Source organism: Oryx dammah, unplaced genomic scaffold (assembly GCF_014754425.2).
Source record: "Oryx dammah isolate SB20612 unplaced genomic scaffold, SCBI_Odam_1.1 HiC_scaffold_26, whole genome shotgun sequence".
In the NCBI taxonomy this organism is placed as follows: Eukaryota; Metazoa; Chordata; class Mammalia; order Artiodactyla; family Bovidae; genus Oryx; species Oryx dammah.
In genome coordinates, this window is record NW_024070210.1 from 36,405,890 (window position 1) to 36,429,478 (window position 23,589).

Consider the following 23,589-nt stretch of genomic DNA (forward strand, 5'->3'; position numbering starts at 1 on the left):
TCCCTGGTAAAATGTTTACTATATTTTATTCACCGTTTTTTAAAACAAAAAAAAATCTTCTCAGATTTCTAGTGTGTGATATTGTTGGAAATTAAAGTTTCACAAAGTTAATTTATAGAACTTAACATAAGCCAACTACTTATAATAAGCTTGTTTCTTACTGTAATTCTTTAATTGGTCTCCAATATCTGAACTATAAGCAGTTTCTTCATATTTCATTTTCTACTTTGGTATCACAGCATATAGCTTTCCATTTTAAAAATAATTTAATATGCAAAGAAAGATTCATTTTTTATGTTTTATATAAAAATAATTCTCCATATAAGCATTTGTAATCTCTTTCTTGAAGAGGAATAGCTGTGCAGATCCTGGTTAAGAGAGAATGGTTCTTATTCTTTCACCTTTTTATGTCTTCATTTTTCCCTTATGTTTTTACAAATAACAATATAAGATGCCTTTACTGCAGTAGTTCTCAGAGTCTTTAATTTGCTAATAGGCCTTGCCTTTATCCAAAAAAGGGGCATTCTACGAGTATTTCCCAAATTAAATTGACCATGGAACCTCTTTTCCCAGGAATACCTATTGGTACCTTGGGAATTAGTCTGTTTTATGGATCCCAGATTCAGAATATGTACATTAGACCATACTGCTTATAAAGATGAGACAAATTCAAGGTCTAGTCTTTCTTTGGTGTGTCATTGAGTTACCAGAAGTGCTTTGAACCCAGCAGGATATAAAGGGAGGGGTTGTGCATGTGGTTTTTACCTTAGTGTCTTTCTTGAAGTTCATGGATATTCCTACAGCTTTAAGTTGTTGGGTACATCCTCCTCCCACCACACCCTGTGGGGACAGTTGGAATGTTTGCAAAAGAGAAATCAACAAAGTATAATTTCCACATGGTGAGAGTAAAGCTATAACATGGCCTCGTCTTTTGTTTCCAAAGTGCAGTGCAAATAGCACACAGTGTAGAGAATGTTAGTTACAGGAATCACAGCCTCCAGAGGCATTCATTGATCAAGAGTCAGTTACAGAGAATTTATTATCACCCTACTAATAATTGAGCATTTTTTTTGATGGGTCATCCTTGGAAATAACACTGTTGTATGGAATACATCTTTTGTGTACTGAAAGTTGTTGTAATGAGACTGCTTTAATTAATATTTTTTAATATATAAAAATGAGGCTGATTCCTACTTCTTTTTCAATAGGAATGCTTTATTTGGCAGACTTTACATATAAAAAAAGAATATATAAATAAAGCAGCTGATTTGACCTGGCAAACGTCGATTCCAATTCAGCGTACTTTCCCTATTTATAAAGTGCAGTAAAAATGTTGGCCTTCAGAAACTGATATTCCCTGGGTGAGCAAGTGTGGTAAGGCTTTTTTTTTTTTTCTGTTGTTGTTATTATTATCACTCTTTTAAAAAATGTAGCAATATTCTAAGAGAAAAATCTCCAAATAAAAGCTAATATAATGTTTTGATGCTTATAAAAAAGGGAAAAAATAATTTTTAAATGACTTGTTAAAGACTGTGACCCCAAATGGTGACTGCAGGCCTGGTGCAGGCTAGTGTATGTGCTACTATAATCTTGCTTGAGTCTCATAAATCTTGCATTATTTGGAGTAAGTGTAGACACTCCAAAATGAATTTCGAGGCAAATGTGCATGTGTTTCTGGGCACAGGCCGGGTGGAGGGAATGCTGTGATCATGTCTCAAAAAATTCTAATCATCTGGTCTTATAATGAATGGATTAGTTCCTCCATTCTGCCAATAGAACATGAGCATAAGAAAACTTTGAAGTGCGGGAGGCAATGGCAAAGAAAACAGTAAACTGTTCATGTGAGACTGGCCTGATGCTTGGTGATTAAGAGATGAAGACCCCACGGGTCAGCTCCCCATAGGTACAAACAGATGTTTGCACTGTTTCACAGCTGCTAAATATGATATAAATCCAAAGAATTTTTCTTGTTTTTATAAAGGAAAAAAATACCCAGACAGCAAATTTTTGGTCATTCAGATACTCTTACCAAATGACATCTGGTTTCTGTACTGCTTATTTAAGCAATCCTTAAAAAAAATGTTTGCCAAGGGGAGTAACTCTAAACTTTCAGTCCTTCACCATACATAACAGTACAGTTTAAATTACAGTGTGGCATGCAGAGTTTATTCTGAGCAATGCTGTTCTTTATTTCTTAACTAGCAAGTTTTATTTTCAAGAAAATGGGTTAGATATTATGTAATTAGTTAAGGGAAATCTATGATGAAGTTACATTTAAAATATCTAGGATTCTTCTCCTAATGATGGCAAAGAAAATGAATTAATTGCTTCCATATGTTAAGCGTGGTGGTGAGTAAGGTTAAACTATACAATTCCCTAAAATAAAATGCCAGCAATGTAGCAAGAGAATATTTTGACTTGCATCAAGGTGAGAGAACATGAAAGGCAGAAAGGAAGCAGTGACAGGTTGAAGGTCAAGATGGAAATGAATCTTAATAAATGACTTGCCTAAATCTTCAGAGAAGAACCAGATTTTTTGCCATCCTTATATCTGTTACACCTTTGAGTTTACATACAGAAGTTGGTTTATTATTATGCCCAACATGTTTGTATTGATTGTCACCCTTCAAGATGTCTATTTTGAAGGATCTAATACCCAAGTTTACAGGTTTGCTTTCTGAATACTTTCTACCTCAACCTTTGTGTCTGACATTGATCTACAGTTTCATTAGAGTTTTCATTCAGTGAATTTCCCAGAGCTTAGCACTGAAACAGAAAATGTGATAATTCCAGAACAAATTTGGCAATTAGCAGCGTTCCTCCTTTCAGGTTTTACATCATTATTTGGCCTGATACTGTAATTCCAGTCTGATATTAATAAACAGTAAGCAGTCTGACAAGTCCAACTTTGTTGGAGAGTTCTTACCCAAAGATTTGCTAGGTCTGTAGAGTATTCAAAACCAATCCAGTGGGAGTTGCTGAGAGTGAAGATAATGTGCTGCATGGCCTTTTCTTTTTAAAAGATCCGTTTGTTTTTTGAGTACTAGGTTCTTGCCATTATGTGATATAGGGTCTACCAGAACTGAATTTATAGAAGGGTGATATTTTTTTCTATTGTGTTTTACTTTGCAAAGTTTGGTTATGAGTTAATCTTAGGTTTCAACATCAAGTCTAATTCACTGGTTCATTTGCTTTTTCTTTTTTAGGAATGTTGCCTTGCCCCAGATCCCATGATGAGGTTTATCCTATCTTTAGCATACCTCATTTTCGTGTTTACTAAATTTGGGAAACATCTCATGTCAAACTTTCTCATATACACCATCTGTGAGTGAAAGTCCCAGGTGGGGGCTTATAAAGAGGCTTCATGAAATTATGGCTGAGGAGTCCCATAGTCAAGATGACAACTGAACTGTGCACAGCTAAACCCCGCACCTCCACGCCCCCAGTGCCAAGTTCTCCTTATCACTAACAGCTTCCTATTGATGTCAGTGAGACTAAATATGCAAGGAAACATGAAGCTCTTCATTCCCTGAGAACCAGGATATTTAGATTGTGCAAATCCCTGAACCCTAAAATGGATTTAATCAGCCCAATTCACATCATAAATATCATGTTGCAAGGACACACATGTGCTGGAACAGATAGGAGATTTCATTTTAACTTCTAAATTTGCAAAATTATGCCTGTGGGCCATCAATTTTTCTTGGACACTCCAGGGACTTCATGGCAAGAGGAATTCTTGAGGGACTCCATGCCAAGAGGAGTTCTTACAGTGAGTAAGACCATGCCTTTTATTGAGAAGAGAGCTGTTTCCTCTGTTATCAAAGATACCATATTTCATCTTCTAGAACCCTCTTAGCAGTTCTTCCTGCCTGTTTTCCCCAGACTATTCTGAAGAATGGCTAGGCGATCTTTCGCAAGGTCTATTTCTATTCTTTATCTTTTCTCTCTCCTGTCTCTCTCCTCCCCTCCCCACTCTCTCCCTTCTTCCTTACTTCCCTCCCTACTTCCCTCCTTTTCTTCCTTCTTCCCTTTGTTCCTTCCTTCCTTCTTCTCTCTCCTGCTCTCTTCCCAATATCCTTTAATATATAATGATTCCCTATTGAATCCCATCTAAATATGGAAGAATAACTGATTTTAATTAAAGTTTTTATTTTGAAATAATTTTAGTCACAAGTAGTTATAAATAATAATGCAGAGAAAGCCCCTGTACACTTCTCAGATAGAGACATCTTGCAAAACAATTGTAGTACACTATCATAACCAGGATTAGATATTAATACAGTCAAGATACAGAATATTTCTATCATTATGAAAATCCCTCATTTTGCCTTTTATACCTATAATCCACTATCCTTCCACCTCAGCTTCCTCCTTAACTACTGGCAACCATGAATTGATTTCTACAGTTTTTTTTTTTTTTCCTTTTCAGTTGCTTATCTCTTAATTTCAAATGCATTTCAAATATCCTGCACTTGTCCTCTTGTCCTCTTATGATTACTGGTTTTGATACGATATTTGTGTGTGGATGATTTTCTACCTTTACTGTTTGTTTGCCTTTACTGGTGAGTTTTTCCGTTTGTGATTTTTCTTGTTTCTAATTGTGGCCTTTTCTTTTCTACTTAGAGAAGTTCATTTAACTTGATTGATGGTTTAGTCACTATATTGTGTCTGACTCTTGAGACCCCATGGACTGTAGCCCGCCAGGCTCCTCTGTCCATGAGATTTCCCAGGCAAGAATACTGGAGTGTGTTGCCATTTCCTTCTCCAGGGGATCTTCCCAACCCAGGGATTCTCCTGCACTGCAGGTGGATTCTTTACCAACTGAGTCACCAGGGAAGCTTGTTCGGTGGTACAGAATTCTCTTAGCTTTTGTTTGTCTGTAAAGCTTTTGATTTCTCTGTCAAATCTGAACAGTAGTCTTGCTGGGTAGAATATTCTTGGTTATAGGTTTTCCCCTTTCATCACTTTAAAGATCTTGTGCCAAATATCAGAGTTTCTGCCAAAAAAATTAGCTGATAGTCTTTGGGGATTCCCTTATATGCTATTTGTTGTTTCTCCCTTGTTGCTTTTAGTATTTTTTCTCTGTTTTTAAGTTTTGTCAGTTTGATTATTATGTGTTTTGGTGTGTTCCTCCTTGAGTTTATTCTGTATGGGACTCTCTGTGCTTCCTGGATGAGTGATTCCTTTCTTTTCCATGGTAGAAAAGTTTTCAGGTATTATCTATTTAGATAATTTCTCAGGCCTTTTCTCTCCCTCTTCTTTCATGACCCCTATAATGTAAATGCTGGTGTGTTTGATGTTGTCCCAGAGGTCTCTTAAATGGTCTTCATTTCTTTTCATTCTTTATTCTGGTCTGTGGCAATGATTTCCACCACTCTGTCTTCCAGCCCACCAGTTTATTCTTTTGCCTCATTTATTCTGCTCTTGATCCTTCTAGTGTATTTTTCATTTCAGCTATTGTGTTATTCAACTCTATTTGGTTGTTCTTTATGTTTTCTAACTCTTGGCTAAAACTTTTTATAACTTCTTGCTGTGTGCATTCATTCTTTTCCCAAGCTCTTCAATCCTTTTTATGATCATTACTCAATTATTTCTCAGGTTGATTGACTATCTCCTTTTCACTTCTGAGATTTTATTTTGTGCCTTCATATGGGACATATTACTTTGCTGTCTCAAATTGTTTAAATTTCTATTTGTATTTTTCTACATGTAGTAAGTTATGTTTCTCGACCTTGGAGAAGTGACCCTCTGTAGGGAATGTCCTGTGTGTCCCAGCAGTGCACTCCCCTCTCATCACCTAATGGCCAGGGACCAGCTGGTCCCAGGATAGTTTCTGACCTGTGTTTGGAGACTCACTTCTGCAGCCTGCAGAACTGTAGTTTCCTTGCTTCTGGTGTCTGCCCTCTGGTGGGTGAGGCTGGTCTAGAGGTTTGTGCAGGCTTCCTGGCAGGAGGGGCTGATCCATAAGCTTCTGTAGGAATGGCCAACGTCCAGAACACTGATAATACCAAATGCTGGTGAGGATGAGGATCAGTAGGAACTTTCAGTCATTGCTCCAGCTAAGCAGCCCGGAAGGCCCCACCTGGATCTTCAGGGGACCTTATACACCAGGAAATATGAGGAACATGTGTCAGGCAGAGGTGCCTGTGTTTTGCTTTGCATCCAGAGAAAGGGCTGCAGTGAAGATCTGGTCCTGGAGACACTGGAAGGTGATGGACTGATCGGGATGCTCCTTGCCCATTGCTGTGCTGTCCTAGGCTACTAATTTTGTCCTTTTGAAACTGTTATATAAATAAACACACAGTACATAATTTTGGGGGATTAGCTTTTTTTTTCCCACTGAGCATAATTTTCTGGACATTGAGTCAAGTTATTTTGATGTTCTTTTTTATGGGTAAGTAGTATTCTTTGGTGGGTTTCCTTGGTGGCTCAGTGATCAAGAATCTGCCTGCCAATGCTGGGGATGTGGGTTCAATCCCTGGTTTGGGAAGATCCCCTGGAGAAGGGAATGGCAACCCACTCCAGTATTCTTGCCTGGAAAGTTTCATAGACAGAGGAGCCTGGCAGGCTACAGTCCATGGGGTCACAAAAGAGTCAAACACTTAGCGACTTAGCGACTAGACAACAATATTCCATGGTAGAGATATACCATAGTTTGTCTAGTCATTCACCAGGTGAAAGACATCTGGGTTGTTTCCAGCTTTTTGTGACTAAGCTGCTATGAACATTTGTGTACAGGTGTGTGTGTGTGAGCATAGTTTTTGTTTTTTAGGGATAAATACTCAGGAGTATAACTTCCAGGTCATATGGTAGTTGCATGTTTAGCTTTATAAGAAACTGCAAGACTGTTTTCCAAAGTGGCTGTACCATTGTCCTTTCCTGTCAACAATAACATTGAGTTATACAGCCTGTCTGTGTTGGGTGTTGTCATTATTTCTTATATTAGCTATTCTGATATATGTGTAGTGATATCTCATTGTGGTTTTAGTGTGTATTTCTATAATGGCTAATGAAGTTGAATATCTTTTTATTTTCTCATTTGCCATCTGTATATTCTCTTTGTTAATATCATTTGCCCATTTGTAACTGGACTTTTTTACTGTTGAGTTTTGAGAGTTCTTTATATTTTCTAGACACTAATCCTTTGTTGGATAAGTGGTTTACAAATATTTCATCCAAGTTTATAGCTTGTTTTTTTCTTCTCTTAACAGGGTCTCAAGGAGAGCAAAAATTTTTTATCTTTGATGAAGTCCAATTTATCTATTTTTCCTTTCACAGTTTATGCTTTTAATGTCAAGTGTAGGAATGCTTTGCCTGGAGCTATGTTCTGAAGATTTTTCCTATTTTTTTTCCTAAAAGTTTTAAGGTTTGTGAAGTTATAGCTATATAGTTTATAAGTTATATGCATAACTTATCATCAAAGCCTACTGCTGTTGACATCTTACAAGTTTGAATAAAGTATAGAAACATTACCTACCTTTACTCTATTTATATCGATAATAAAATTGTCTTAAGTATTTACTGCTAATATATTTAGAACCACATCAGTCAGTGTTGTAATTTTTTACTATCATTATTGAACATGACTTAGAAAACTCAAGATGCAAAGTTTATTATATTTACCCATATTTTTGCTTACTCTATTCTTTCTTCCTTCTTACTGTTGTAGGTTCTTATTTTTATCATTTCCTTTCAGTTCAAAAAACTTTCTTCAGTCATTAACTTACGTGAGGTATCCTGGCAACAGATTCTTTTGGTTGTCTTTCATCTGAAAACATCTTGATTTCTAACATAGTAATAATTCTTTTTACAAATTATTGGTTTTTACTATAGGGACAAATTACTCTTATAGGTGAGTTTCAAGTCTCATCAACTAAAGAAGCTACTTGCCTACTGTTTAGGACCACTTACAGCTTGTGGTAGGTAAGCAATAATAATCTATGTTGTTCAGACCATGCACTGGGAAGACAGAAGATTGGTACAATTTGCAGCTTCATGTAGGTTCATAATTTTTGTGTGACTGCTCAAAAATGCATTTTAAATGCAGGTATTTAAATAGATGTATTTTATGTTACTTACCACATATAGAGAATTATGACAGAAGGTAGTCGAGGAAGCGGAGGCCTGAGCTCCACCATTTCTCATGAGTTATTTGAGGCTCTGCCTTTTTTGATGGTTAGTTTAATAGTTGATCACAAGTAAATGCCTTTCTGAAAAGTCATTGATTTTTATCAATTTCTTTTAAAAACAAGTATTTCTTTCCTTTTGATATTAAAGTATGCGTGCCTATCATTTTGGAAAGTGAGTTTCTGGAAATACGAACTTTCAAATATAATAGGAATCAAAAGAAATAGGTACTAGAAATGCTTTTAAGAGTTAACTCATATTTTTGATACTTACTTTGTAGCAGGCATGGTGCTAGTTGCTTCATATACGTATCTCATTTAATTCTCAAAAAGACTTGAAGTTCATGCAGCTATTGAGACATGGGTTCTGGGTTTGAATCCAGATCTGTGTGACCGTAAAGCACCTACATGTTTTTCTTCTACACTCTGGCACCATCTTGTAGCACTTTGCCATTTGCCTATGCTAGATTATCCTGTTTCCATGGCATCTATGGCTACTGCTAGAGTGAAGGATCCTGAATTGAACATAATGAAATCTGTTAACATAATGAAACATAATGAAATCTGTTAAAATATGTAAGTAATACCTTTGTAAGTTTTTTAAAAATGAGTATATGTACCTTTAGGTTTGAAATTTTTAATCTGAAATAGGAGTGCAAGGTTGGATTTGACATTCTTGTTGTAGAGGTCATAGTGGGTTCTATACAGAGGAACTGTGGATGTGGGAGCAACCTGGGCCAGTGGATTCTAGTTCTGGTGTGTAACTTTCAATTCACAGAACCAGTTTTTTGGAGATCATTCTACAAGAATGTGAATTTATGGCCTGTATAATTAGTAATTATATCCAGTAAATGAAAATGACATCATGTATGTTGGGCTTGGGAGTCTAAAATTGCAGAAAGATGCCAAGGAAGAATGTTCATGGTAAAAATTAGGACCACTAGTCATTCATTGTTGAGCTTGGAGATTAGATGACAGTGCTGTGAATATAAATAATTCCCATCCATGGAAACATGCTGCTGCTGCTGCTGCTGCTAAGTTGCTTCAGTCGTGTCCGACTCTGTGCGACCCCATAGATGGCAGCCCACCAGGCTCCCCCGTCCCTGGGACTCTCCAGGCAAGAACACTGGAGTGGGTTGCCATTTCCTTCTCCAATGCATGAAGGTGAAAAGTGAAAGTGAAGTCGCTCAGTCATATCCAACTCTTAGTGACCCCATGGACTGCAGCCTACCAGGCTCCTCCATCCATGGAATTTTCCAGGCAAGAGTACTGGAGTGGGGTGCCATTGCCTCCTCCATGGAAACATGCAATACCTTTTTTTTTTTTTTGCCCAGCATATATTAAACACCAACATCCTAGTAATAAATCCCATGGTGTAGATTTAACCTTCACTCATTTTCTTTTCAGAGAAGGCAATGGCAACCCACTCCAGTACTCTTGCCTGGAAAATCCCATAGTTGGAGGAGCCTGGTAGGCTACAGTCCGTGGGGTCACAAAGAGTCAGACGCGACTGAGCGACTTCACTTTCACATTTCACTTTCATGCATTGGAGAAGGAAATTGCAACCCACTTCAGTGTTCTTGCCTGGAGAATCCCAGGGATGGGGGAGCCTGGTGGGCTGCCATCTATGGGGTCACACAGAGTCAGACACGACTGAAGCAACTTAGCAGCAGCAGTAGCAGCAGCATTTTCTTTTATGCTCCATTTTTACCTCTCCCAAGTATACCCTCCATTCCCTTTATTAAGATTTACTAATAGTAATTCCATGTTAGAAGAGAGGGCTGTGAAGTATTTGATTAAGAGAACAGGTTTGTGTCAGACAAACCTGTTTTAAACTTGATTCTGCAATTTTCTGTGTCCCCTTAAGCAAGTAACCTAGAGATTAGGTCCCAGTTTTCTCATATGAAACAGGGATAATAATCATATTTATCTTGTAAGACTATGATGGGATTACATGAAATAACATATAGAACTTAGTGTGGCACAAAGTACTCAGTAAGTGACAGCTGTTATTATTAGCTATTATTTATTTTTTGGAGAAGAGCATGACAGCCTACTCCAGTATTATTGTAAGTAACTTGGAATTAAAAGTCAGCTGGTTTTGTCTTCAAACCTGAGTCTACCAGCCTTAAGTAGTTGGAAGTTTCCTGAACCCAGAAAGAATGCACACAGCCACCAAAGTGTATCCAAATTTAGTGTACATAGGGGTGGCAGAAGTCATATATGAGACCCGTTAGAACAGTTTACTGATGTTCTGTGTTAGAAGATAGCTAATTCATTTAACCATCATTGTCTGTGTACCTACTCACCACAACGTGCTAGACATTTTTCTGGCTCTGGTATTGTTCACAGTCCATTTTGCAAATAAAATTCATCCATTTCAATGTTACCCAACTTCTTTTTCTCAGCTAACTATGGATGAATATATATGAGGTATCTGCTAACTCAAATATCAGAAAACTGTTCTCTCTCCATATATATGATGTTGCTTGGATTTAGAGATCAAATTTTGAGATCCCCACTGGGCTTATCTCTTTGCAGGTGGGAAAGCCTCAGTCACCAGTGAAGCCAGTGAGCTTGGTGGCCACTGTGAGTAAGTCTGGCCCCTCTCCAGGAAAGAGGCCTGGGAGTTCCCCTCCTGACCCGCTCGGAAATGTGTGGTCTCACACCAGAGTTCCCGTGCTTGTGTCCTTTGGGGAAACACAGACGTGGTTGGGGTGGGCTGAGCTATCTTGCTCTCTCCGTGTGCTGAGTGTCTCATATCACAGAGAGAAAGGAGCTGGTGAAGCATTCATCAGTCTGTGTTCAGTAAGACAGCGGCTGTGGCTTCATTGCAATAAAGTGTTAATCTCCTTCATCTGTTTTCATTTTGCTAATCCACTACAGCAGGCACAAAAAACTAAATTTATTAATTAAATGTCCCACTCTCTGAAGGAAGGCACTTGGAAAATGGAAAAATATTCATTAGCAGCAGGGAAAAAAAAAAGAAGCCAGAGGATAATTTGAAATCTTGAAACTTCTGCAGTTGGAATAACAATAAAAAGAGGAGAGATGGCCATAAAATAGTCTGTTCTTGGCATTGTTTAATTGGCCTATTTATTTTTCTGTCTCTGAAGCTGTCTTTAGTGACACCTACTGATAAGAGCCAATCGGAACCGTAGCTGAATTCCTTCGGGCTGGACCTGCCAACAAACTGCTCAGCCCTCCAGATGTTGCTGCTTTGTGAGAAATGAGAACTCTATAAACCAGGCTCACCCTTCCTCCTGGGGTGAACGCAAAGACAGTCTGATATGGAAAATCACTGCTCAGCACCATGAACAATGCGCTCCAATGAGGGGATGGGCCAGTTCTTATTTGTCTTGGTGGAACAGACAGCCATGGAACCTAATGCAAGAATTTCAGCTGGCAACCATTCAAAATGTGACTATACATTAAAATCGCTCAACAAAAGGAGGCCTTTTTAGCTAGAAGAAGTCCAACAGTGGATTTAAACAAATACCTAGGAGAATTTACAGAGAAGGTTAAAGGTGGAGCACACACCATTACCTTAGGTTGAACATGTCTCTACCTCTTTGTCTTTTTCAGATTCCATTCTTTTGTGTTATGTAACAAATGAGAAAGATGCTGCAGTGAATAGCCTCATGGTACATCCTGTCAATGAGTGATATTCCATGAGCACTGGCAGTTCTGGGAATAGAATAAAATGAGCTAAAGTGAATTCATTCTTGTCCTCTAGACCAGAGTGTCCCAATCTTTCTTTGTACCAGACACACTAGTGACCTTGCTGTGAAATGGTAAGAAAATCTATCATTCTTTTTTCCCGAGCCAGCCCCTCAGCTAGTTGTCTGTCCTTCCATATCTTCTACCTCCACCTACATTATACACACTCATGCACCCCATGACAACTGATTAAGCCCAGCCTCAATATATGATGAGATAATCATCTTTTCATAATGTAATCTCCAAATAAGCCTTTTGACTCATGTAATGGATATTCTTCTTATGATATTTACTTATTAATTTATTACTTATTAGATGTTTATGATATTTGACTTAATAAGTTAATCTCACATATATACTTACAATCACATCTTATATGTAAAGATACATTATTTGAGAACCAACTTCTTGAGTTCACATGTGACACAATTTTTATTTGAACTCTTTACATCAACCTTGGTGACAGTCAAGATGTAACAGAGCCTTTGTCACCAGTAGAGCTATTTTTTCAGATCATCTAGTATAGTTTCCTAGAGTCTGTTGCCATCATTTTGATTTCATGTTTTGAATCTGAATGTGAAATACAGTACTGCAAATTTTCTTCCAGCCACATGTACCTATTTGCATAGTATTGGGATTAAAAAAAAAAAACCACCCTGTGGTCCCTACAATAGAACCACTTAAGTGAACCTTGAAAGTCTCATTAACTTGAGAGCCAACATGTGGAATTTTCAAACATCCAGCAATAATGACTAAATCTGTGGTAATTTTTTCTTTTTAAAATACTGTTCATATCAGATGACTTCTGCAGACTTCTAAAGCTAGCACTGATTGAGCCTGTTTCAGTCTAATGAGTCTCCATCCAGTGGCATTTGTTGTTTAGAATAAAATAATTGAGAAAGCATCCCCATTATATATTGGCAAATATTCCTTATAAGGTGACTCTTTTATAAGAGATTTGAGGGGAAATTTTGCCTTATAATCATTCAGCATATTCAGTATATTCAAACATTACCACATGCCATCTCTTCTTTATATAAAGTCTACCGTCATATCTACACCCCAAGTTCCTACTAAGAAGTTGGCAGAAAGAAATATTAATCTCTGAGGATGACTTTGTGTCTTATAGAATTAGGAGGTACTGGTGAAGAAATGATGCTTCAGATGCCAACTGTCTAAGATTATAGTCTCCTCAGATAATTTCAAAACAGGACAGATGTAGAGTACGACAAATAAGTAATGGTGTAAGAATGAAGCGGTAAGCCTAAAAAAACCAATATTTAGATGAATTGCTCCTGGTATTGGGTGAACGGATGTTTGAGTAGATTATCAGAGTGAGGGAAAAGCATTATCTCCTTTTGTATTTAATCCTGGAGGACTTTGTGGAGGAAGAGGAATTTTTGGCCTTTGATTTGAGAAGTGAGATTGGGTAAAGTATTGTAGAATAAGTCCAGAGGAAACAGTATGTATGAATGGTCAGAGGAAAGTTCATTTGGACTACGAAGGAGGTTGACTAACACAAAGCAGAAGCAGTGGGGAGAAGAAAGAAGCTGATAAATTGGGGTTGGTAGTTGATAGGCACTTCAGCTGAACAGAGAAGAAAATGGAAAGTTTATTAGCTCAGAAAAGAAGGGGGAGTAGATTTATAATGATAATTAAGGAGGATGGCTATTAGAATGTGATGTTGATGGAAGGTGAGGGCTGAAAAAAGACCTAAAGGTCATCGCAGAATAGAGAACAGTTATCTAACTTGGAAAGAGATGATGAGATAGGGTGCTAAGGTTTTTCCCTGAGGTTTGGGAAGATGATAGAAGATATGTATATTAGTGATATTTATGTTATTAAATTAGGTTATACTTTTCACACACATGTGTAACTAAGTTTATTTGTGTTGGGTCTATTTATTTGTAAATACTTTGGAAATTAGATGCTCAAGTTATAGAATGTAGTCAGATATCACCTGTCAATCATTTTATTAGTCAAAAGGTACTTAGGGTATATTCAATGAAATCTAACTGTATGCTTGGGTCTATACAATGAATGTGCTAAGTCACTTCAGTCGTGTTTGACTCTTTGCAACCTAATGACCTGTAGCCCTTACGATTATACAGTGGAAGTGAGAAATAGATTTAAGGGACCAGATCTGATAGACAGAGAACCTGATGAACTATGGAGGAGGTTCGTGATATTGTACAGGAGACAGGTATCAAGACTATCTCCAAGAAAAAGAAATGCAAAAAAGCAAAATGGCTGTCTGAGGAGGCCTTACAAATAGCTGTAAATAGAAGAGAAGAGAAAAACAAAGGAGAAAAGGAAGGATATACCCATTTGAATGCAGAGTTCCAAAGAAGAGCAAGGAGAGAAAAGAAAACCTTCCTCAGCGATCAATGCAAAGAAATAGAGGAAAAAAATAGAATGGGAAAGACTAGAGATCTCTTCAAGAAAATTAGAGATACCAAGGGAAATTTTCATGCAAAGATGGGCTCAATAAAGGACAGAAATGGTAGGGACCTAACAGAAGCAGAAGACATTAGGAAGATGTGGCAAGAATACACAGAAGAACTGTACAAAAAAGATCTTCATGACCCAGATAATCATGATTGTGTGATCACTCACCTAGAGCCAGACATCCTGGAATGTGAAGTCAAGTGGGCCTTAGGAAGCTTCACTATGAACAAAGCTAGTGGAGGTGATGGAATTCCAGTTGAGCTATTTCAAATCCTGAAAGATGATGCTGTGAAAGTGCTATACTCCATATGGTAACAAATTTGGAAAACTCAGCAGTGGCCACTCACAGCAGGCCACTGGAAAAGGTCAGTTTTCATTCCAGCCCCAAAGAAAGACAGTGCGAAAAAATGCTCAAACTACTACACAGTTGCACTCATCTCACATGCTAGTAAAGTAATGCTCAACATTCTCCAAGACAGGCTTTAGCAATATGTGAACCATGAACTTCCAGATGTTCAAGCTGGTTTTAGAAAAGGCAGAGGAACCAGAGATCAAATGGCCAACACCCACTGGATCATCAGAAAACCAACAGAGTTCCACAAAAACATCTATTTCTGCTTGACTATGCCAAAGCCTTTGACTGTGTGGATCACAAGAAACTGTGGAAAATTCTAAAAGAGATGGGAATACCAGACCCCCTGATCTTCCTCTTGAGAAATCTGTATGCAGGTCAGAAAGCAACAATTAGAACTGGACATGGAACAACAGACTGGTTCCAAATAGGAAAAGAAGTATGTCAAGGCTGTATATTGTCACCCTGCTTATTTAACTTCTATGCAGAGTACATCATGAGAAACGCATGCTGGAGGAAGCACAAGCTGAATCAAGATTGCTGGGAGAAATATCAATAACCTCAGATATGCAGATGACACCACCCTTATGGCAGAAAGTGAAGAGGAACTAAAGAGCCTCTTGATGAAAGTGAAAGAGGAGAGTGAAAAAGTTGGCCTAAAGCTCAACATTCAGAAAACGAAGATCATGGCATCCGGTCCCATCACTTCATGGGAAATAGATGGGGAAACAGTGGAAACAGTGGCTGGCTTAATTTTTCTGCTCTCCAAAATCAGTGCAGATGGTGACTAGCCATAAAATTAAAAGACGCTTACTCCTTGGAAGGAAAGTTATGACCAACCTAGACAACATATTAAAAAGCAGAGACATTACTTTGCCAACAAAGGTTCATATAGTCAAGGCTATGATTTTTCTTGGACTATAAAGAAAGCTGAGTGCCAAAGAATCGATGCTTTTGAACTGGGGTGTTGGAGAAGACTCTTGAGAGGCCCTTGGACTGCAAGGAGATCCAACCAGTCCATCCTAAAGGAGATCATTCCTGGGTGTTCATTGGAAGGACTGATGTTAAAGCTGAAAGTCCAATACTTTGGCCACCTGATGCAAAGAGCTGACTCATTTCAAAAGACTCTGATGCTGGGAAAGATTGAGGGCAGGAGGAGATGGGGACGACAGAGGATGAGGTGGTTAGATGGCATCACCGACTCAATGGACAGGGGTTTGGGTGGACTCCAGGAGTTGGTGATGGACAGGGAGGCCTGGCATGCTGTGGTTCATGGGGTTGCAAAGAGATGGACATGACTGAGTGATGGAACTGAACTGAACTCAATTACTCTACAATATTGTGGTGTTTTTTGCCATATATTGACATGAATCAGCCATGGGTGCTATGTGTTCCCCCATCCTGAACCCTCCTCCCACCTCCTTCCCCATCCCATCCCTCCGGGTTGTCCCAGTTCACTGACTTTGAGAGCCTTCTTTCATACATTGAACTTGGACTAGTCATCTATTATTTCACATAGGGTAATATACATGTTTCAATGCTAGTCTCTCAAATTATCCCACCCTTGCTTTCTCCCACGGAGTCCAAAAGCCTGTTCTTTGTGTCTCTTTTGCTGTCTCACATATAGGGTCATCATTACCATCTTTCTAAATTCCATATATATGTTTTAATAGACTATGTTGATGTTTTTCTTTCTGACTTACTTCACTCTGTATAATAGGCTCCAGATTTATTCACCTCATTAGAACTGATTCAAATGCATTCTTTTTAATAGTTGAGTAATATTCTATTGTGTATATGTACCACAACTTTCTTATCCAGTTGAGTAATATTCTATTGTGTATATGTACCACAACTTTCTTATCCATGTTGGATAAGAAAGCAACATGGTTGCTTGGGTAAGAAAGCAACATGGTTGCTTCCATATCCTAGTTATTGCAAACAGTGCTACGATGAGTATTGGGGTACATGTGTCTCTTTCAATTCTGGTTTCCTTGGTGTGTAAAAACTGGAAATAGTTCTATTTCCAGTTTTTAAGGAATCACTGCACTATTCTCCATAGTGGCTGTACTAGTTTGCATTCCCACCTGCAGTGTAAGAGGGTTCCCTTTTCACACCCTCTCTAGCATTTATTGTTCGTAGACTTTTTGATAGTAGCCATTCTGACCAGTGTGAGATGGTACCTCATTGTGGTTTGATTTGCATTTCTCTGAGCATCTTTTCATGTGTTTGTTAGCCGTCTGTATGTCTTTGGAGAAATGTCTGTTCAGTTATTTGGCCCATGTTTTGATTGAGTCGTTTATTTTTCTGGTATTGAGCTGCATGAGCTGCTTGTATATTTTTGAGATTAATTTTTTGTCAGTTGCTTTGTTTGCTATTATTTTCTCCCATTCTGAAGGTTGTCTTTTCACCTTACGTATAGTTTCCTTCATTGTGCAAAAGTTTTTCAGGTTATTTAGGGCCCCTTTATTTATTTATTTATTTTTAATTTAGTTTTTAAAAATTTTTATTTTTACTTTATTTTACTTTACAATACTGTATTGGTTTTGCCATACATTGACATGAATCCGCCATGGGTGTACATGAGTTCCCAATCCTGAACCCTCCTCCCACCCCATAGCATCTCTCTGGATCATCCCCGTGCACCAGCCCCAAGCATCCTGTATCCTGTACCGAACGTAGACTGGCGATTTGTTTCTTACATGATAGTATACATGTTTCAGTGCCATTCTCCCAAATCATTCCACCCTGTCCCTCTCCCTCAGAGTCCAAAAGTCCGTTCTATACATCTGTATCTCTTTGCTGTCTCGCATGCAGGGTTATCGTTACCATCTTTCTAAATTCCATATATATGTGTTAGTATGCTGTATTGGTGTTTTTCTTTCTGGCTTACTTCACTCCGTATAATCAGCTCCAGTTTCATCCATCTCATTAGAACTGATTCAAATGTATTCTTTTTAATGGCTGAGTAATACTCCATTGTGTATATGTACCACAGCTTTCTTATCCATTCATCTGCTGATGGACATCTAGGTTGTTTCCATGTCCTGGCTATTATAAACAGTGCTGTAATGAACATTGGGGTACACATATCTCTTTCATTTCTGGTTTCCTTGGTGTGTATGCCCAGCAGTGGGATTGTTAGAGGAAAACATAGAACACTCTCTGACATAAATCACAGCAAGATCCTCTATGACCCACCTCCCAGACTAATGGAAATAAAAGCAAAAATAAATAAAGGGCAATTCTATTTGCAATTTTTTAAGGAATCTCAAATAGAACTGCCCTTTATTTATTTTTGCTTTTATTTCCATTAGTCTGGGAGGTGGGTCATAGAGGATCTTGCTGCGATTTATGTCAGAGAGTGTTCTATGTTTTCCTCTAACAATTTTATAGTTTCTGGTCTTATATTTAGATCTTTAATCCATTTTGAGTTTATTTGTGTGTGTGGTATTAGAAGGTGTTCTAGTTTCATTCTTTTACAGGTGGTTGAGCAGTTTTCCCAGCACTACTTGTTAAAGAGATTGTCTTTTCTCCATTGTATATTTTTGCCTCCTTTGTCAACAATAAGGTGTCCATAGGTGCATGAATTTATCTCTGGGCTTTCTATTTTGTTCCATTGATCTATATTTCTGTCTTTTTGCCAGTAGCATATTGTCTTGATGACTATAGCTTTGTAGTATAGTCTGAAGTTAGGCAGGTTGATTCCTCCTGTTCCATCTTTCTTTCTGAAGATTGCTTTGGCTATTTGAGATTTTTTGTGTTTCCATACAAACTGTGAAATTATTTGTTCTAGTTCTGGAAAAATACCATTTATAACTTGATAAGGATTGCCTTGAATCTACAGACTGCTTTGTGTAGTAAACTCATTTTCACTATATTGATTCTTCTGATCCATCAACATGGTGTATTTCTCCATCAATCTGTGTCATCTTTGATTTCTTTCATCAGTGTTTTATGGTTTTCTATATATAGGTCTTTTGTTTCTTTAGGTAAACTTATTCCTAAGTATTTTATTCTTTTAATTGCAATGGTGAATGGGATTGTTTCCTTAATTTCTGTTTTCTCATTGTTAACATATAAGAATGCAAGAGATTTATGTGTATTAATTTTATATCCTGCAACTTTTCTATATTCATTGATTAGCTCTAGTAATTTTCTGGTGATGTCTTTAGGGTTTTCTATGTAGAGGATCATGTCATCTGCAAACAGTGAAAGTTCTACTTCTTCTTTTCCAATCTGGATTCTTTTTATTTCTTTTTCTTCTCTGATTGTTGTGGCTAAAACTTCTGAAACTATGTTGAATAGTAGTGGTGAGAGTGGGCACCCTTGTGTTGTTCCTCACTTTAGGGAAAATGCTTTCAATTTTTCACCATTTAGGATAATGTTTGCTGTGGGTTTATCATATATGGCTTTTATTATGTTGAGGTATAGAACCCTTTATCGCTAATTGCACATATTTTATATTATTCTTATTTTGCTTAACAGTGTTATCTATTTGGGGAGAGGGTGTTTCGTGAGCAGAAAAAATCCAGGTTCTGGCCTTAGATTGACCTGAATTTTAGCCCTGTCTCAAAAACTTATGAGATTTGTAACACTGGGAAATACTTAACCTCTAAAGTTGTATTCATAAAATGGAGATAATGATATTTACTTTATAAGGACATGAATTAAAGAAAAAAGACTAGTTGAAAGGTAAAATAAGAAAACAGCTAACAGGAGTCAATAGATTTGGCCAGGGAGGTAAATGTAATGATTCTTAGGTTTTAAACTTGTATGACTGGGAAAATTTTTGAAAAAGTAATGAAAATAGAGAAATCAGGAGGAAGAAAGGACTTGATGACATACTGAGATGCCAAAAATAAATCTGAATGGGAGTGGGCCATTAAGCAGTTGAATATGACCATTAAGCCTTGTAAATGTGTAAGAATTATAGATTTATTCATGTAGAATTAAGCAGCAGATGAGATTTCTAGAGTGCAAAAATAAAAAAAGTAAAGAACGGAATCTTGGAGGATACATCAGTTTATGGAACAGAGAAAAAAGAGGGGGCCTCCCCGGTGGCTCAAACAGTAAAGTATCTGCCTGCAACGCAAGAGACCTGGGTTCGATCCCTGGGTTGGGAAGATTCCCTGGAGAAAGAAATGGCAACCTGATCCAGTGTTTTTGCCTGGGAAATCCCATGGACAGAAGACCCTGGCGGGCTACCATCCATGGGTTGCAAAGAGTCGGACATGAATGAGTGACTAAAGAGGACCTAGAGAAGAAGCTAGAGTAGAAGTGGCCATATTTTGAGTGCCATGAGAGCAAAGGAGGACCTGAATTTAAGGAGGTTTGAGTCAGCTGTGTCAAGTAACAGAAGGGTAAGAAGAATGAGTAAAGTCCAGGGTGTAGGTGTTAAAATCATCGAGGTCAATGGCCTTGAATACAATGAAGAAGAAAACTTAGTCAGGTGCCTATTTGGAGTTTTTGGGAGAAATCTTAAATTAGTGAGGGGGGTGGTATAAATGGACAGCATAGACTTCAGTAAGAGTTTGCTGTATGATTGTGGAATCAAATCATGGTCTAAAGCTGTAGACATGGAGGTAGAGAGAACTGGAATAGACTACAAGTAGAAGCAGACATTATTTTGCCAACAAAGGTCCATGTAGTCAAGGCTATGGTTTTTCCAGTAGTTATGTATGGATGAGTTGGACTATAAAGAAAGCTGAGCACCAAAAAAATGACGATTTTGAACTTTGGTGTTGGAGAAGACTCTTGAGAGTCCCTTCGATAGTAAGGAGATCCAACCAGTCTATCTTAAAGGAGATCAGTCCTGAATATTCATTGGAAGGACTGATGCTGAAGCTGAAACTCCAATACTTTGGCCACCTGATGTGAAGAACTGACTCACTGGAAAAGACTCTGATGCTGGGAAAGACTGAAGGTGGGAGGAGAAGGGGACAAGAGGATGAGATGGTTGGATGGCATCACTAACTCTATGGACATGAGTTTGAGTAACCTCCGGGAGTTGATGATGGACAGAAAAGCCTGGCATACTGCAGTCCATGGGGTCTCAAAGAGCTGGACATGACTGAGTGACTGAACTGAACTGAACCGAACCGAACAAGTAGCAGTGGCCTCATCTGTGAACTGTGGGAGAAATCATGTCAGCTAAGGAAATCAGCATGAGATAAAGGAAACAACTTGAGAAAAGTGAACAACCAGTGGATTGTGGATTAAGAGAAGCCCAGAGGATATGATGAGGAAGTCTGGTAGAGGGCTGGGTATGGAGGAATTGGCCAGAGGAGGTATCAGGCTAAGCTGTGTTGGACTAATGGTGAAGGAAGACGTGACAGTGAAAGGTCACCCAGGAGATAAGTATGCACTATGGGTATGCAGGAGGCAGGACTTGGCCAACTCATGGAGAGTGTGCCTGTGGGAAAGAATGGCATTGTGACTTGTCCTGAGATACTGTTGGAAGTCTGAGATAGCCTCTGCAAACTTACCTCCCTAGCTATTAAGCCTTTCTGTAGAAGGCATTCTGATTCCTAAAGTGAAAGTGAAAGTCATTCATTTGTGTCCGAGTCTCTGTGACCACCTGGACTATAGAGTTCATATAGGCCTGAATTCTCTAGGCCTGAATACTGGAGTGGGTAGCCTTTCTCTTCTCTAGGGGATTTTCCCGACACAGGGATTGAATCCAGGTTCCCGCATTGCAGGTGTTTGCTTTACCAGATGAGCCACCAGGGAAGCCCAAGAGTAGTGAAATGGGTAGCCTATCCCTTCTACAGCGGATCTTCCCAACCCAGGAATTCAACCAGGGTCTCCTGCATTGCAGGTGGATTCTTTACCAACTAAGCTATCAGGGAAGCGCCCTGATTCCAAAGGCACAGCAAATGGGGGAGGGAACAATAGTTCCCCATTTGTTGCTACAAATTTTTGTTTTTACTGGATATATGATTTAAAATGGCTCTTTTGCTGGAAAAGTTTTTGCTGGAAGACAGGTTAGGCAGTTATTTGAATAACTTACTGGGGTTTTGGTTTGGGGATTAAAAACACAGAGACAAAGGAAAATAAGATAGTAGAAGGTTTGACAAAACTTATAGGCAGACTAGGTATAAAATATGAAAAAAATAGGCTCACGAAGATCCTGGACATATTCTTTAGGGATTTGTACTAGGCTAGTGTCTTAAAATTCTGCACTTGACCCAGGTTTAGTAATTTGAAACCAGTCTAGTGTGTTGAGACATTGAAAAGCAAGGATCATAATTTCAAATATAGGCTTCTTTGAAAAGCCACAAAAACATGAATTTTTAAGGATAGATATATATTTTGTGTCAAATATTAAGGAATTTATGGTTTTAATGTTCAGAAAATACTTAACAATAGTCTTGATGCAGTTAGGAGTGCATATATTTGCTGGGGTCAGGAATCTGGGCTATATATCCTAGAAGCATCCGAACTTTCAAAATGTGATTTAACATTCCAGAATTTAAGAAGTATACCTCACTGGACAAATGTATACTGGTTCTGCCCTCCATGTGGTTTGGGTGAAAGCTCCCAGTGGCCAGGTTGGGTTTCCCAAGTGTCCAAAACTCCCTGAATGTCAAACCCTAGGGATCGGTTCCTTCAAGGTCAGTCGCTACATTTTCATTCCACAGATTTTCTTGTTCTTAAAAAAGGACCAGGCAAAGGGAGGGGCCTCTGATCTGGAGCATCTTTTCCTTTGGCTCAGGCACCTATCAGCCCATCATTTTGATTCCTGCTCTGCAACCAAAAAGTCAAGTATGATGGATCTCCTTTTGGAGCACAATGCAGTTTGCTTGGAAAAACATCCACTTTAGACAAACAATAAAAGCAGCTCAAGTGGGGCCTTGGCTGCTCTCCTGGTGTTACACTCATGCATATGCCTCTGGTGCTTGGCAGAAAAAGTTTTCTGGTTGCACAAAACAGCAGACAACCCTTTGGGAAAACCTGTCCCCTGTCTTTGTTGTTCAAAAACAGAACTTGGAATTTAAGTGATTAGCCCAAAACAAGATGCAAATTTGACTCTCTAAATCTCAATTTCTGTGTATTGTAAAGAAGGATTTTTCCCCTTTTAATCTACTAATCTCCAGGGGGAAGAAGACTAGGGGAGATGATGGAACAGATGCTGTGTAAACACAGCTCTGGTCTGTTGAAAGATATATCAACTCAGCCACGAAGCCTCTACTGATCCCCTCTGTTGGAAATCATCTCTCCTCTCCTCTGAACTCCTGCTACACTTTGTTTCTTCTTACAGAGTGTTTATCATATTCTGTCTGGTGTTGTAACTGCACGTGTTCATGGCTTAATTTTCCTTCTGGACTTTTAATTTTCATCCTGGCATGGACTCTCTTATTTAACTTTGTTTTCCCCAAAAATTCTACATATGTATTTTATTAATAATAATCAATCTATTCCCATATAACCCCCTATTTTGATAGACATTCTTTTATTCAAGCAGTTGCTGAACACCTAGTATGTGTTGGTTCCTAAAAATAACCTAATCATGGTTCTAAATACTTCATGCTTATTTATCCTATCATAAGGGTGTGGCAGAGGATGAGATAGTTAAACAGCATCACCGACTCAGTGGATGTGAATTTGAGAAACTCTGGGAGATCGTGGAGGACAGAGGAGCCTGATGTGCTGCTGTCCATAGGGTTGCAAAGAGTTGGACATGACTTTGCATCTGAACAACAACGACATCCTATCATAAAGTGTGATAGCTATCATTTTAATCCTGTTTTTATCAGTAATGAGACAGAGGCATAGAGAGAACATAAGCAAATTTCCAAGGGCCTTGCAACCTGTAACTTGGCCGAGCCAGGATTCCAACTCGCTCAGGGCCTGAGCCTATGTTCTCAACACCAGGCTGTACTGCCTCTGGGTGTTGCCTTCGGAAATAGGATTAGATAGGCAAACATGAAAACCATC